The sequence below is a fragment of the Amphiprion ocellaris genome, chromosome 4 (genome assembly GCF_022539595.1).
Source record: "Amphiprion ocellaris isolate individual 3 ecotype Okinawa chromosome 4, ASM2253959v1, whole genome shotgun sequence".
Classification (NCBI taxonomy): Eukaryota; Metazoa; Chordata; class Actinopteri; family Pomacentridae; genus Amphiprion; species Amphiprion ocellaris.
In genome coordinates, this window is record NC_072769.1 from 32,020,945 (window position 1) to 32,038,355 (window position 17,411).

Consider the following 17,411-nt stretch of genomic DNA (forward strand, 5'->3'; position numbering starts at 1 on the left):
GTAATGTGACTGTCATGTTTAAACAGGAGCACACCTTGTCGAAACTGTTGCCAAACAGCTACAAGCACACTGCTGTCTACACTATAGCAGTGTATCATTCCCTGTCAGCGGGCTGTTAAGAACAGACCTAGCAAGACATGATCAATAGTCCCAGATAAAGTACAAAAAGCATGAAAGGTGAAGTATATTATAGCTGCCACAGGTGTGTAGCGCTGCATAAAGCCAGAAATAGGGCAATATCAAAAATAAAGCTAAAATATTCTACACATTAACCCATATTTTCTATACATTTACTTCCCGTCTTTCCATATTTTCCCTATGTATCACATCCTCTCACGTCTCCTCTTTCTTTATAGCACAGATTTTATATTGCCGTGGTTTATCCCTCCCTCGTGTTTCGCTGGAAGATATGACAAATGTGAAGTCATTGGAACCGTTGCCAAGCGGCACACATGGGCAGACCATTTTACAACCTATCCACAATTTGACAGTAATTTCACACATGAGAAAGGCAGCGATGACAACGCATGCAGAGATCCCGAGCTTGTCGGATAACACAGTTCACAACATTAAAGACAGCTTGAGCAATTGTGATTTATGTCGTTGCTTAATTTGCGTGTCTGGTTGTGCTGGTTAAAGGTTGATCATTACGGTTTTGAAAGGGAACAGTCCTTTTTTTTTTAGGATTGAAGGATTGATTTTACCCATGTTTTAATTTCACAAAGCAAAAGCAAGTTCTTGAGCATTTTTTTTTAAATATCACAAATCAACTTCATCACAGGGCACTGTGTCATGGAACACCAAAATGATTTATGGCCTGGATTTTTTTGGAGGTACAGCCCAAAGTAAACAAATATGAGAAAAAGTTATCCTGTTTCCCATATTCATCTGAAGTTTTGTTTTCATTCGTTTCTGCTCTCTTTGATTTTTTTCCCCCTCGACTTTGAGTTCCATGACTGCACTTGTATGAGATTTGTTTACTTTCTCACATTGCCTGCAGCACTCCTCTTCCATCCAGGCCTACCTCTACATGTTGATAAGTAGGTAGACTTTATTTTTTTGGGTTGTTGCTTTGGAGCTGACAGGATTATTTGCAATGCAACTTTCATTTTGGTGGGTTCTCTAAACACTGGGCTTGATGCATACTGTTTGAACTTGCCTTGGAGTAAAGGTACAGAGATATTTTAATTGTTCTTTTCAGTGGTTTTTTGATTGACAGGCAGATAAATGCGGTACTTCAGGCAAAAGAAAGGAAAGTGTAAATGTGTGTGTGAGAGAGAGAAAGGGAGTTAAAGAGAGAGAAGCACAAAGAAAAGTTCCAGGTAGATGATAGAGTTGTTAAAGTTTAAGCTATGAATTATAGATAACTCAAAATGCCTCAGATATAGAACTACTCCTGCTTCTGCAATAATTACTATCATCTCATTTCCTTAATGGGCTACTACCAGAGTCACTTTATGCTTGGTTCTATTTTTTTTCTAAGACACCTTGAATACACGTTTGTAGCTAAGTAATATGGATGGAATACACCACATATTACACTGATTATGCAACACACACACACACATACACACACACACACACACACACACACACACACACACACACACACACACACACACAATTTATCTGAGGTATAAAGAATAGAAGAAGTCTTTCTTAAAGGATACAACAATCCAAGTTGTTGTGAACTTGATTACTATTATCTCTTTTTAATCTCTGTCTCCTTTTCTTTGCATGTGTCTGCTCCACTTGGTGTACATTTGTTTCCTTGGTCAAACGGATCGGAGCACATTTGTGAAGTGAAACAAGAGCACATAAAGTAGGGAAAAAATGAATAAAATACTTTGCTTTTAAAGTCAATTATTTGGGGGCGGGGCACTGGGTGAACGCTAGCCCGTACTCTCTCGCTTTTTCTCGGGAGGTCATTTTTGGTTTTTTTAAAAGCCCAGGCATGGCCAAAAGTTTCAAAGAGAGGGACTCACATGCACGAATGGGCATTAACATGCAATAATTTGTACATACAACTGTACCTGCTGTCAAAATGTAGAACAGAGGCAGTCAGATTGCAACACACACAGCAGATAGTTGTTTATTGCAGTATTAATGTGACATTTATGTTCAAAATGTAAGTACATGTACTAAATAATTTACTTTCACTGTTTGTGGTTGTTTTTTGTATCTGAAAGTGTACAAGTATTGCTTGTTTTCTTGCAAAGCTACACTGAAGATTTTTTGTTATATTTTGTTCATCTAACTCGTCAGATGAAGAAAAACAAGTTTGAGGATTCATCATTTGTCTCCCCCTAAAATAGCAAGCAGTAATGTTTCTGAGAATGAAGGGACACAGATTGTTCTGTTTGGCTAAAAGAAAACGCAAACAGGAAATGAGAAAGATGTAAAGAAACAAATACTCCGATGTGTGTGTGTGTGTGTGTGTGTGTGTGTGTGTGTGTGTGTGTGTGTGTGTGTGTGTATGTGTGTGTGTGTGTGTGTGTGTGTGTGTGTGTGTGTGTGTGTGTGTGTGTGTGTGTGTGTGTGGCTTCTTTTGTTCCGTAGGCTTTTCTTTCATTTTATTTTGGTCATTTCCTTTCAGATTGTCATGAGATCACACCACATTTTTTATTTTATTTATGGTCAAAAATTTTTATGCAGCACCCCTTCAGTGCATTTACATTCAGTAATTTTATAGTATTTCTCTATATTGCATTTTTTTTTTTATTGGTGACAACTGTCATTGCTGCGCTGAATTCATGGGAAAATGATCTATGCATGTAATCCACTGCAATTCTATCTCACCGATATCAGCACCACTGCCTACCGTTTGCTCTTTTTACATCACATCAGAACTGTATTATGTTACTGCCAAAGCAAATGTAACTTTTCCTACTGCTGCAGCTTCACTGTCATGGTTATTACAATATCCTTAGTTTTTTTCTTTTCTTTTGTGTGCTTCTAAGTGTTTTCTATTTCATTTTTTTCAACCCTTATGTCATATTTCTGTCTGTGTTTGTTTTTTCCTTTCTTTGTGATTACGTGCCCCACCCACATTAGCTTCACCTGTTTTCAGTTTGTCTCTTACCCCCTGTGGATTTATTTATTATTATTCAGTACATCTCCTTATCAGTTTGTCTGTGCTCGTGAACCTTGCCTGTCTTGTTCATCTGCGTTCTTCATGCTTTTTGTTCCAGTTATTCCAGTTCGCGATTAGATCAGTGTTAGCTCTTTTGCAGTGTTTTTTTTTTTTTTTTTTTTTTTTTGGAAACCCCAGCCTCTTTGCTTTGTTATCTCTTTGAAATATTGCATTTGAAGCAGCTTCAAGTAAAGATCGCTTATGCTTTTGAAACCTGCATCCAGTGTCCTGCGTTTGGGAATGTTGTAGCATGCATTGCAACCATTCAGAAATGCAGTGATAGTTTAGAAATATGTCTACAAAACATTTTTTTACATTTTTTTTTTTTCCATTAGCAGATCTTTTTTATTTCTCGCAAATGGGGTAATGGAATCAGAAGAAACAGCCAAAATGAGCTGTTAGACCAAGAACTGCAGGGACAGGCTGTACTCATGACTTTTATGTAAGGTCGCCAACTTCTCTCTGCTGTTGGAAAAATATTTCAGCAGTGCAGAGCCATAAATCAGATCACAGGTTAAATTCATTCAGATTCCCTATTAAAACTACTTGAATTTGTTTGATTGATCTGTAAACTGATACATCAGTATCTCTCCTATTTCTGAAAAAATGGTGCTGCTGTTCTTGAGGCAACTGTGTGATTCCAGTTTGTTATTATTCTCAGGGTGTCGACTACTGCCCTGTCATCAAAACTGTTTGTGTCACAGAGATACGTGTAATGTGTCCTTTGGTGTCAGGCCACCTAAAGCAGTATACATTGATAGACATTTAAAAGTTTTTTTTTCCATTTTAAATTATCAAAATAATACATTTGGAGGAGGGAATGATGCTGGCCTGTTTTGTAATAACAAAATTTGTAAATGTCCCCACTGTGGGATTAATAAAGACTTATCTCACAATAACAATGCAGCAAGACTGAGATGCATGTCCTGTTGCATTATTTTTTTCATTTCTTTGTGTTTTGTTGCAGCAGGTCGGAGAACCGAAGTGCAGACACAGGACAGGCAGAAACTGGTTCTTGTGACCAGAGATTTATTAGAAAATACAGAAAACTAAATACTACAAGCAGGGAGGAATAACTAAGGGGAAAATAACTAAACCAACTAGCAAATTTAAACTCAATGATAATTGTTATCTAAAATGAACAAAATGGCAGATTAATAGAACTATCTGTGGAAATTACAAACAAGAGGGGATAACTGGATTATTGGACTACTTTGATGCTAAAGAGTTCTCAGGGTATTCAGGCTGGTGATGACAAAAAGTCCTGACAAAGCACAAGGGTTTGGTTGGTGTGTGTCATTCAGCCTCTGTTGAAATGTAACAGTGACACACTGAAAACCTTCAGCTGTATTTAGTTAGTTTTGAAGTACAGCACTAAACTATTGGGGCAGTGTGGGTCAAGCTTAATCATGAAAACCTTGACATTTCTGTTCTGAGGCCTTCACTTTACGATGTGAAGAAAAGAATCATGCTTAAAAGTATGCTTAAAAAAGAATATTTGATCTGACTGAAAGGTAGAATTGTATCAGAATATAGATAATAAAGGAAATGTCAATAAGTAGGATGTGCCCTGTATTACAAAGATTTAATCAAATCTCGAATCATGCCACAAGAAATTGAATGATAACATGACCAAGGACTGAATGTCCAATGTTCCCAGAGAAAAGAGGCCTTTGTCAGTGCTGAATTCAAAACATCTTTCAAGGAGTGAAGAGGGGTTTAGTAAGTTTCTGTATAAAAACAGGAAGAGTTGTAATTGTTTGGATGGATCAATGACTGTTTTGACTGAAAGACATTTTGTAACCTTTTTCTTTTTACTGAAATAACAAAGCTGACTTTTTTGCTCACCCATCTAAGTAAATGGGTGAGCAAAAATGACCATATAGTCACTGAAATAAGCCTGGTTTTCGGGTTTTGAAGGACTATTGCACATGTGTAAATCTGCCTAGAAGTTTCTTTGATTTAATGAGACCATTAGACCTTTCAGCCATCAGAAGAGACACTATGTTAGGCAGACATCAAACACTGCGCATTATCATTAAGACAATATGCCCACTGTGAAGCATGGTGGTGGCAGCATCATGGCGTGCAGATGCTTCTCAGCAACGAATTCAGAAAGGCTTGTAACAATAGAGGGAAAAATCAATGCAGCAAAGTATGGATAAATCCTGGAAAACAACCTGATGCAGTCTGCAAGAGAACTGTGACTTGGGTGAAGATTCTAGCAAGTCATTGAACCAAAGCATACAACCAAAGCTTCACAGAAATGGTTTAAAGACAGTATCCACACAGGTCCAATGCAGTGATTGTGGCCAAAGGTACATCTACAAAATGCTGACTTGAAATGGTAAATATGTGGACAGTCACTTATTTTAACATTTGTCTTTTCAGTTAATTGCTATTACATTGTAGAAATCTGTCTTCATTTTGACATGAAAGAGTCTTCTTTGTAAATTCTTGTCAAAAAGTCAAATGACATTGAACACGAATACGTTATGAAAAGCAATAAAAGGGGAATACATGCCACTGCAGTAAAACCCAAGTGAAAAAATGAATGAATGTGTTTTTGTTTTTTGTTTTCCATTTTTATATTTTCCATTAAATGTGGTAGTGTGAGCTAAATGCTTGTTTTACAGCAACATACCTGTTTAGGGAAAAAAATAAAAGAAAATTTGGTAATAAAATATATTAGAACCCTTGGGACATTTAACCTTTAATGCATTTACTATTATGCACTAAGAGACTGGGTTTACATGCTTAACAAACAAACAAAAACAACGGTACCGTAAACAGCTAGTTGGGGAGCATCTTGTGGTAAATCCTTCACGGAAGCAACGATTTTGAGTTGGCAATCAGTATATGTCTGACGAACTGGCAGAATCGGCCTGTTTTATCAATTTTAAAGGTCATGCTAACATTTGTTCCCTCAATGGGAATTGGTTGTAAGGAAAAAGGGAAGTGGGGAGGTTAAAAATTAGATGGCTATGGAGAAAACCGTATGAATAAAATATAGACATATATTTAGTCACAAAACCTACCCTGTGTTTCTGTGTGAGGAAGTTAGAAGGATGCATAAAGGATCACAGCAGCCAAAACTGAAGAGGAAACCCATTTCAAAGGGTGAAACTATGGTGCATCAACAAAATATCCAACTACACACTCCACTGCCCTGAGATCTGCACCCTTATTAACACTCTTTGTCTTCCTCTATCTTTGCAAGGCCTCTGGAAACCAACAACCAAATGTGCGGAATCCAACGGAGTAGGGGAAAAAATCAAAATAGTAACCTCAAAGAAAGACCATCAAAGGGACACATTCAAAGAACTCAGCAATCCATTGAAACAGAGGCAGGAAAAGGGTGGTAAAAAAGTGGAAATGATGAATTTTACTGAAAGAAAATGCAAAAAAGGGGGGGGGGGGAATTATCTGTAGGCTCAGTCTTAAGCTCGGTGAAGGTTATTGCCTTTATTTTATTTCCTTCCACATTCCTAAACTTTTGAGCTCTGAAATTTAAAGCAATTAACATGTGCCTTCTTGAATATGCACGTATTGTATTTTTTCTGGAGATCAAACAAGATCCAAGTGAGTTGATTGTCCTTGAAATGAGAAAAAACGAGATGTCTTCCAGTGCAGAAAGGTTGTACTTAATGTCAAGTTCTTTCTCAGATGAAACATTGCAATGGAAACAAGCCGTTCAGTGGAACTTTGACAAAAAGATGATAAGATAATGAGAATGATGAAAGTGCAAGGAGTCAAAGCCTGGTTCACTCTTTCATTGGCGTATGCTTTCATCTTCCCATTTCTTATTCAACAAGGTACAAGTTTGGCATTGTAGCTTATTCAAAAGGTGTATGAGTTTAAGATATTTTAAATGTTGTTTGAACAATTTTATTTTATTTACTTTTATGTTTTGGGGTTTTTTTGTAGATTTTATTTTCTGAGAAAGGATAGTTCCATTTGTGTGGAAATAGATTCTCTTGACAAGAAATGGCGAAAAGATTTACACCACTCTCATGATTCTTCATTAAGTATATGGCTATTGCACAAAAACTAGAAACAGCATTATATCACTTAAATATTATTAGCATAGATAGTTGTTCTGAATGCAAACAGTTCAGACGTCTATTTTGCTGCATGTGAGACTGAGTTTGCAAATGTTAGTGCAAGATCTCATGAAAAATATATCCTGCCTGCTTACTAATAGCCAAATCGAGAACATGGATAAATTCTTAAAGATATGTGTTTTTCTCTAGGCCAAAAGTAATTAATTGCCTTATCATAGAGGCCAAAGGTGGCAGAGTGGATTAGAGAGATGAGTAATTGCTATACTATGAAGATGATAACCTACATTCTGAAGAGGAAAAGTGATACCTTTGATAGGATTTGTTCATGGGTCAGATATACACTCTATATCCAATAATGTTTGGGTTCAAAATAAATGAATAAAAGAAAAGTTGCAGCTGTTTGCATTTATATTTTGGAGTTACAACAACATCTGATGGAAATATACTCAATTAACAAATGACACTGAGTTTGGTGAATTTGCTATTTTTGTCTCTTCAATCATGGATATTTTCAACGACCACTTACGTAATTTTTGTTAGCATGAAGTCTGTACATTATTACACGTGAAAAGTGAGTAGTTTTTGAAAAAGAATTTTTGCATGTTGCGCAATTCATTACCGGAATTATGAACAGGAGTTTCTAGGTTGAGAAACATTTTAAAAATTTGTTGCTCAAATAATATTTTGTTTTTGTACTTTTAGCTTTTCTATGTTTTGGTTCATATAATAGCTTTTAAGGAAGTTACATATTTTAACACACATTATTTAAAACTTAAAAGCAAAATCAGCCTACTTTTAAAAATCTCTTTCTAACTCAGCAGATGTGTCACATGATTTATCTGCTATTATGCTAAACTGAAGAGTAGGGTAGCCAAATCCAAATTTTTGAAATGATTAGCATTATATAAATGCTATTGCTAATATTAGATGTTGTACAATGTTTCCCATCAACTGAACTAGCAAATGTAGCCTAAACTGTGTACACAAGTCCACTACTAATCATTTCACATATGATGATACTCACTTTAAATGTCCTGCGTGTCATATTCGCTCTGCTTACAGACCCTCTATCACATAATCTTAACTGTTTGAAATTGTGTAGACATGTTTAGTGCCTGTAAATCCTAAACTCAAGGTAAAGAAAAATTAAGTTATTCAACCAATTCCATTTAGTTACTGAAACTCAAATTAATCTCGAAACTGTTAATGGGGAATTGTGAGTTTAAATTACATACAATGTAAGTTGATGCTATTACCTACATTAACATGTCAACCAAAACCATCAAAAATAATATTAGTAATATGAAAAGTTTATCCAAATTAGTTAATTTGAATGTTTATCTTGGAATTACATATGTATTTAAACGGTGGTAGTATGTCCTCTGATTAACATTTTAGTGTGTGCTACAAAGCAATGATAATCGGAAGCCATGGGAGATTTGGTTAAGCGTTAAGACAAGACTCCCCAACGTTTCAGTTCCCAATCTTCAAAGCAATCGTGCCAGAGACTGCCGGATCACACTTCTAGAAAACATCATGCGCAGTCAGCATACAGGAGCTGCAATTATGAATTTTGAATGAAATATATGCTTTTTCTAATTGTATTTAAGTTCTGTTTGATTGCTGGAAATCATCTCACGACCCTCTTTGGGAAGCACCGAGTTAGTTTACGACACACAGTCACTGAATTGCTCTTTGGTGTTTGCCGGATGTGTCACAGATGTTGAATTTTCAGTGTGACAAGACTGCTCTAACAAATCATTTCTAGGATAATATGACTTAAGGCCAGTTTTTTTGTTTACCGTGTTTAAATTCATTCTCAGCTTGTGTAAGTTATGTCTTGTCTCATAACCCTGGTCTATTTTTTTTTAAAAAATGTCCGTGTCTCCAATTATCTGTAATGTCGAATAGATTATCACTCCACAGTGAGAGAATTTCAACACATATGAGCATACAGTAATATCTATATTCCAGCTGGGATTCATGGCAGTGTAAATCATACTATAATAGAACGTAAGGAACTGGGTTAATTATGTGTGATTTTTACACAGCGGTGTGAGAAAATGAACTGCAGGTCACGAAACTGGCAGCCAACATGCCATATGACAGCAAGCATCTGCTCCAGCAGAGTGTCTTCTGCAGTCTCTCTATAGTCTTTATATCATCGGGTGTATAAGATGTCTAGTGCAGTGTGAACAATGTTTTGTTTTACAATGGAAGGAATGCATGGGGCTTCACGGACAGTTTTCCAAAAATAGATTGGATGTCTGTAATAATTACAAAATATTTCACCCTCTTCTTTGTTGCCGCTCCAATAGGTGACTGCTGAGCTCGTGTATTCCTGAAACTGGCCTGGGCTCCAGCTGTCACCTGCTTCAATCTTCTTTTAGCAGGAGGGACATTTGTTTCTGCATCCGTATTGGCACTTCTTGTGTAAACAACAAAATAAAAACATCAAATCCAAAAGTTGTTTAAATGAAAGGCACAAGTCGCCTAGACTGAAATACTGAAATGCACTATTGAGATCAGGGATGTTTCATATAGATAGCCCTGTTACTACGGTAACGTCTTTTTTTTTTGGTCACTGCAGGAGAGTGTGTGTTCACTTCCCCTGAGTAGCGAGGGCACAGCAACCTTAATGTCGTGTTGGCATTGACCAAAAAGCAGGGTTTTATTTGGAAACCACGAAAAACATGATGTTCCTACTGCACATGATTTGTGCTAGTATTTCTTGGCAGCAGCTCCGTAAACATGAATTTGATATTTATCCCATCGGTAAGGCTGTGTTCCTTTGGTTTGGCTTTGTGAAACTGCATTCAGAGTTGCTTTTATACAATTAGAAATAAATACATCTGGCCAGAAAATTTGGTGGATTTGCTGAAGAAATTAGCACAGCATTCACAGTTCCTACAGTGATAATCATTTCCTGGCTGCAGAACCAGTGGTATAAGTGCAGACCATTCAACCATACTATGCACATTATGGAAGAAATCTATAGTACTAACTATTTTTTTTATTTTGTAGGGAACATGTTTTAGGGTAAAGACCTAATGAGGTGTAAACCATACTCTGTAATATTATTTTGCTATCATACTTATAATGGGGTCCAGTAAGTATTTAGGCAGTGACACAGCTTTTTTGCAATTTTGCCTCTGTACACCACAACAGTGGATTTGAAATTAGACAATCAAGATGTTACTAGAAGGCAGACTTCCAGCTTTATTTGTGTACTTTTAACAAAAATGTTGCATTAACAGTTCAGGAATAGCACACTTTTTTTTTTACATTGTGACCCCATTTTTACAGACTCAAAAATGTTTGTACAAATCACTGATAAGCAGTTTCATGTGTAGCTAAAACAAGATAAAAGGCCTGGAGTTTATTCTAAATGTTGAACTTGTGTTAAGTAGCTGTTTACGGGAAAAAGGTGTCAATGCGAGTGAAAGCGGCCGTGATTAGGGTGAAAAACAAAACAGACCTACCAAATTTAAGGAGTGGGGAAATCACGAATGTAGTAAATCAAGGCCAACTGAAGTGGATGATCACACAATTCTTTCTTTGGCAAAGAACAATCTAGGCCCACTTAGACTTCGCTAGAAAACAAGCAAGCCTGCCCAGCTCTGGAACAATAGTCTTCAGGCAAATGAAACTAAGACTATCTTGTACCAGAATAATAGAAGAGTAGGTAGAGGGACAGGAAAGGCTTGTGATCCAAAGCAAACCACCTCACCTGTTTAACATGATGGAGGCAGGTCAGTGGTTTGGATTAACAGAAGTAGCAGGATGAATTCCGAAGTTTACAAAGCTTTATTTTCTGCTCACATTGAGTCAAACATTGTAAAACCGATATGACAGCACTTCACAGTGCAGATGGATAATGACCTCAAACATACCATGAAAGCAACTCAAGAGCTTCTTAAGGCAAAGGAATGGAGTGTTCTCAAATGGTCAAGTCCGTCACCCGACCTCGACCTGTCAGAGCATGATTTTCATTTACTGAAGATGAAACAGACAGATCACCAAACAATCTGCAACTGAAGGATATGGCTGCATATATATATATATATATATATATATATATATATATATATTTCTATTTGTCCAGTTTCTTTTGAGGCTGTGAAGATGGTTAGCGCATGGTTCTTTGTTGAACCCCTTGAACTGAACAGGTACACATTATTTACATTTTAAGTGTTTCATTTCAAATCAGCTGTGGTGGTGAGCACATGCAAAATTACAAAAATTTTGTTAGTGAACAGAGACGTAGAGTCTGACTGGGGCACAGTTTTAAATAATTTTTTTTTAAAAATATGTCAGTAACAAACTCTACATGTAGATTACTAACATTGTCCATTTATTATCTGGTGTAATAAACTGCCAAATACCATAAAATATGCTAATATGAAGTAAAATTAAATAGCCGGTATATAAATTACAGCATTACCTTATACCTACAAAGCTTGTTAAAATGCAAAACAAGGTTGTTAAACTATTCAAAAATATTTTACAGCAACACAGAGTGATTCACATTTTCTCTGCAGTAACATTAGTCCTGAATCCCTCACCAATGTTTCTATGGCAAATACAGCCATTCGGAGTGTAAATAATGTGGGCGCTCACAGAAAAAACTTGTTTGAATCACTGTTTGAGAGACTGAGTGAAAGCCACTATTTGAGGTTATTCTCTCTCTTGCCATTTGATCTTCCTCGTCTTTTTTTCCCTCTCAACTACTATACTCTCACTTCTCTCCCCCCTGTGCTGGTCATCTGACCTTCTCCATTTCTGACTATCACAACAACTTTCTACTTTTTCTCCAATAAATGTGGAGAGATAGGATGTTGAGATTGACATGACTCATCATAAGGCTTGTTTCCTGTAAGAGCCAGCAGCTATTCTCCAAACCAGATATGCAGAAAGAAGAGTTGCAGCACAAATCCTGTCTTTGTATATGTGTATATAATTAAATTATAGAAATGATTCAGATTTTGTAGGGGAAGCAGGATATAGCTTTTACTGGAAGTGCTTAGAAGTTGTCTGCCTCATCTGTTTTGCAAGCCTTTCTGTTGCAGTTCTTTTGGGCCTGATTTTACTTTTTTTTCTTATTAAAGCTTCAGTATTTATAATTTTAACATCACAGAAAATGTACTTGTACCATTAAAAGTTACAAAAATAATTTATTTATCTGCATGAAAATTTCGAGTGCTGTCGCCTCACAGCTAGAAGATCCCTGGTTCACGTCCCAACCTGGACCTGGGATGTTTCTTTGTGGAGTTTGCATGTTCTCCCTGTGCATGTGTGGGTTTTCTTTGGGTGCTCTGGCTTATTCCTATAGTCCTAAAACATACCGAGGTTAATTGATGATTCTAAATTGTCCGTAGGTGTGAATGTGAGTGTGTTTGTTTGTCTCTATGTGTAGCCCTGTGATAGACTGGTGACCCTAAATCAGCTGGGATAGACTCTAGCACCGACTCGACCCTAATGAGGATTAAGCAATGTAGAGCTAATGGATGGATGCATGAAAATGTCTCCTTTTTTGTAGCTTTTCTTGTAATAATGATTCTAAATGCTTTTGGACTTTTTAAATTGCAGTTCATGTACACATGAATATATGGTAGACGTTTTTATTAATAGAAAAGTAGTCCATATAAACTTCTAATTTAACATATTTGTAGTGAGCAAGTTATGAATATTCTTTCAACGTGCATTTGATTTTCAGGCTTTATTTTTTGCTGAAGAGTAACTTGTGGTCACCAGTATCCACATACCTGGTGGTGCTCTAAAGAGGGTCTAAGTTGTTTTCTACTTTCTATCTTTGGTATAGCGTTAACCTCAGCTGCACTACTTCAATTCACTTCAAGAGTTTAGAGACAATTAAACTTACATTTTTTTGTAAGCGGTTGCATTTTACAGTCAATGTGAGATTCTTTTTTTCCATCTGTGGTGTTGATGCCAAAATGCTTTCTCATTTTACTTCTCAGATGGTTTGGTGTCATAATTATCTGCTTAGTAAGTCTTGCCAGTTTTCTGTAATTTGTAGAAGAATTTCCTTGTTGGTACCCAATAGGGCATGCTATAGGTCAGACAGACAGAAGCAAAGGGCAAGGCCTATTGTACCTTTTAACAGAAAATTCTGAGTTTGAACTGTTAAGGATTTTAAACAAGTCTTCAAAATTCCAATATAAAGAGCCCTAGTGGGTGCTAATAAAAGTAGGAACTTGTCATTACTTTTGTCTGTACTTTACTATCATTGAAATACTGCTTTCCAACACTATTCTGGTAAACTGTTTGTCACACGGTACATCAGCACCTGGGGTATCAACTACGTCCTTTTATGCTAACACTAGAAAAGTGAGCATTACTTAGAATCACACAAGATATTCTTTTTTATATACAGAACTATAAATTCCCTTATGCTAGTGGCATGAAATGGTAATACAGAAATGATGATATATTTAAAAACATAATTCCCTTCATGCCCGATGACAGCCCCACATGGAACTCCGACTCCCGAGTTTCTGACTGAACTGGTAACTGCCTATCGCCAACAGCGTTAATGAAGAGAGAGAGCGGCATCCAGTTTTTTTTTGACTTTGTTTCCTCTCAACAGGGTGACACACGAACACAGATGCCAACCAACGATACCACTGATCCAGACAGTAATTAGCAGTGTTCATGCCTCCCTGAAATGCTGCTGGCCCACCTGCTGTGCCTTCCAGTCTGGTACCAGTGGAGCAGACAGCACACATACAAACCAAGTCGCATGAAATCAGGCAGTAATCTACCAGTCGGACCAAAATCTTTATTATACCCTGAGAGCAAAGTAAAGCAATAACAGCATGTCAGTGTTCAGGGTTATTGCTAAAAGGCAAATCTTCGGATAATGTAGGATAATTAAACATCACATGCCACGAATCACAGACAGATGACCATAATAGCCAAATATCCCCATTTAGTAATCATCAATCATTACAAATTACAATTTTACTTGTGTGTGTGAGCATATGTCTCAGTGTATGTACATGCAGTGGGGGGTTGTCTTGAGCTGTCATGTAAATCACAGCGGAAGTCAGACTCTGTCAGTCACTGCTGTCTGCTGTGGAAATGACACAAACAGACTTCAATATAACCAGAGCTGAGTGACATTTAACACGTGTGTGTGTGTGTGTGTGTGTGTGTGTGTGTGTGTGTGTGTGTGTGTGTGTGTGTGTGCGTATGCGTGTGTGTGCGCTGGATATATTATGTGCATTATTGCGCGTGTGTATTATTTTATGTGTTATCATCTTTTCATTTCCGCTTCTTGCCTGCGCTGAAAGTCATAGAGATGCCAGGCCACGGCCCTAAATCATTACTGAAGTGTGCAGATGCATGTGTGTGTTCGCATCTACTGTAATTCTCTTTTTCCAAACACAGCCTATCTCTTCCTCCGATCGCTCTCATCTCTATTTCCTGTTTTTCTCCATATATCAGCTATTTACGGAGTTGAAAACCCAGAGCAGCAGATATGGTTGGAATTTTATTATTCTCTTCTTATTCTGGTTATTTCTTTCATCTCCTTCTTCTTCTGCTTCAAGGACTGTAATATTTGAATTGCATGGCATGTGTAAAAAATGTCACTAAAAAGTAAGACAGTAGACAAGATATAACACTTACTCACTAACCATACTGTCATCTGTATTATTATTATTATTATTATTCTTGCTGCATGAAAGTGCATAAATACATAATGAGAATTCACTGACTCAGGGAGCATCATATTTCAACTAAATGAGCAAAATGTGCCCTGCCATCCCCTCCGCCAAGACTTCTTCCCACGGCCCAGTCATCTCCACAAGTCGGTGCATCTATAGCAGCTTTGGAGCTAAGACATGTATAATGAATTATATATTAATGCACCTCTCCAGAGTGTGTAGGTGGTGGTGGAGCTGGGAAAGGGGGATACACAGGATCTGTGATGGAAACCAGGAGGATGTGATTAAAGGGGTTGCACACATAATGCACTCCGCTGTGCCTTGTTGGAAGATTTGACCCTGGGAGGGCACAAGCAAGACGGGGCAGACAGGGAAGGAGGAATGGGGGCCGACGTGGTGTTAACGTGGATTTCAAAAGTGATTTGGTGATCAAGATTAAGGTGACTCAGAGGCTAGACCACATAGAAGGATGTGGGCGAAGGAGGAGGAAGAGACAGGGTGGATTTGTGTAAAGTATGAGGTAGAAGAGACCATACAAATTAGAGTCCCACCTGTATTAACATTCTTCTCATAGTCAGGCCAGATGTAGATGGATTATATTTACAATTCAAATGTAAAGGCAGCCATATCCAGTTTCTCTCCTCCTCACTAAGACACAGATGACATACAAGTCACCTCCACTCATAGTCTAATATTTTAGCTCCTTACAGTTGACAGTAATACCTTGTCTTGCTGTCAGAGTATTCTCACAACATTTATTGCTGCCTGCTGCTTTCTTTTTCTCTTTTGGTCTTTGCTTATGATTTTTATTTTTATTTTTTTTGTCTTTTCTATTTGTGGAGCGTGTAGATTTTGGAAGTATGGGAATCATATTTTGCTCATAAATTCTGCCAAATGTTTCTCTGATCATCTCCACAGGACATTTAAAAAGACTGGATCTTGTGTGTGCTGTAACACCGGGGGTTATAAAGTTGTTCATGGATTAATGTTGATTTCCCATGATGCAGCTTTTCACAAAAATACAACAGAAAAAGGTCAGTCTGTGTACACTTGACAATTCAGATGTGGCGAAGTTGCAATATGTCTTCTTAACAGGCGCTGATCAGCCCAGAGGTATTTTTGGAGACAAACTCTACATGCATGAACAATGAAAGCAATTTCAGTTTTCTATTCTATCTAATTCACAGTTGTCGTCTTCTTGCTTGGCAGCCATTAATCTAAAATCTGTCCTAGCATTGTTTCCATCTTAGTTTTACTTACACAAAAGATAGGAAAGTCTATCTATGACATTACAAACAGTAACAAAAACAAAATCTCACCACAAAGAACATTTCATAGTGGTTCTGGAGCTTTTAATTGGATCACAGAAGCTTCCTCTGCAGATGGATTTTGCCCAGTTTGTTTGTAGATGCCAAGTTTTCCAAATGAACATCCAGACTTTTAGGATTTATTGTCTATGTTAAATCCACAAATATCATATTAATCAACACATTTTTCTTCTATGTCAGACAGTTACCCATGATGCTGCTTGATTGCCAGCGGTTTAGATGAGAAAGGTCCAACTGCTGACCTCTCTCCTGAGGTTCATGGTACTGTAAGCTGATTGAGGTCGATCACGAGTTTTGTAACCCAGTGGGGTTTGAGTTTAAATATCCTTCCACTGTATGAAGGCTGCGTAAACGTTCACATATTTCCTCTTAGCAGTCCACCAAAATGTGTTTCTTTCACTCTCACTGTCAGATCTACAAAAGCAAATGTAAAAGATTGTTCCGACTTATACACACCAAAGGCATTATTGCACTTCTTTTTTTCCAATGCTTCCTTGTATTGAGTGTGTAATGCTGAAATAACTATTCCATCCTTGAACCTCAAGCACAAACAAGAATGGCCTACCAAGGTCTAGCAGCTATACTTCTTTCTAATTCCACACCCTTAGATTTTGTTCTTTTTTAAATCTGTAGTCTTCACAAAGAACTGAAATTCCAACTTGTCTTAAGTTACTTTACTTAAAGCAAGTTTTCAGGTTTTGCATAGCTCTTCCATTGTTACAAAAGGTTTCTTACAAGGATTTTTTCCCTACATATGCAATAGTAAATACAAGACCTGCCAATAAACTCAGTGGACTTTCTCTCTCAAAGTTAAGATTGAAAGCTCACCGTTGACCCTGGAAACAGTAAAACTAAGTTACACAAGGATTTAACTGTGCTTTCATAGAGCCAAACCTTTGAAGAAAGTGGAAAAAGCATTATGACTGTGAGTGCTCCCATACAGTGTAAGAGGGCTCACAAAATGGTTTGAGATATATTGAAATGGTGTGACTCATATGCATTGGCCTTCACCAGATCTCAGTCCAGTTGAACACCTACATGAGATTTTACACTGATATCTCAGGCAGTGTTCTACACCAAAATAATGAAAACACTGAATAAATTTATATTGTTTACACTGGAGATGCTCTGGCATTAAATCATTCGAACAACAGAATATATCATTAGCCCCTGCCCTCCAGAGCAATTCCCATCAAAA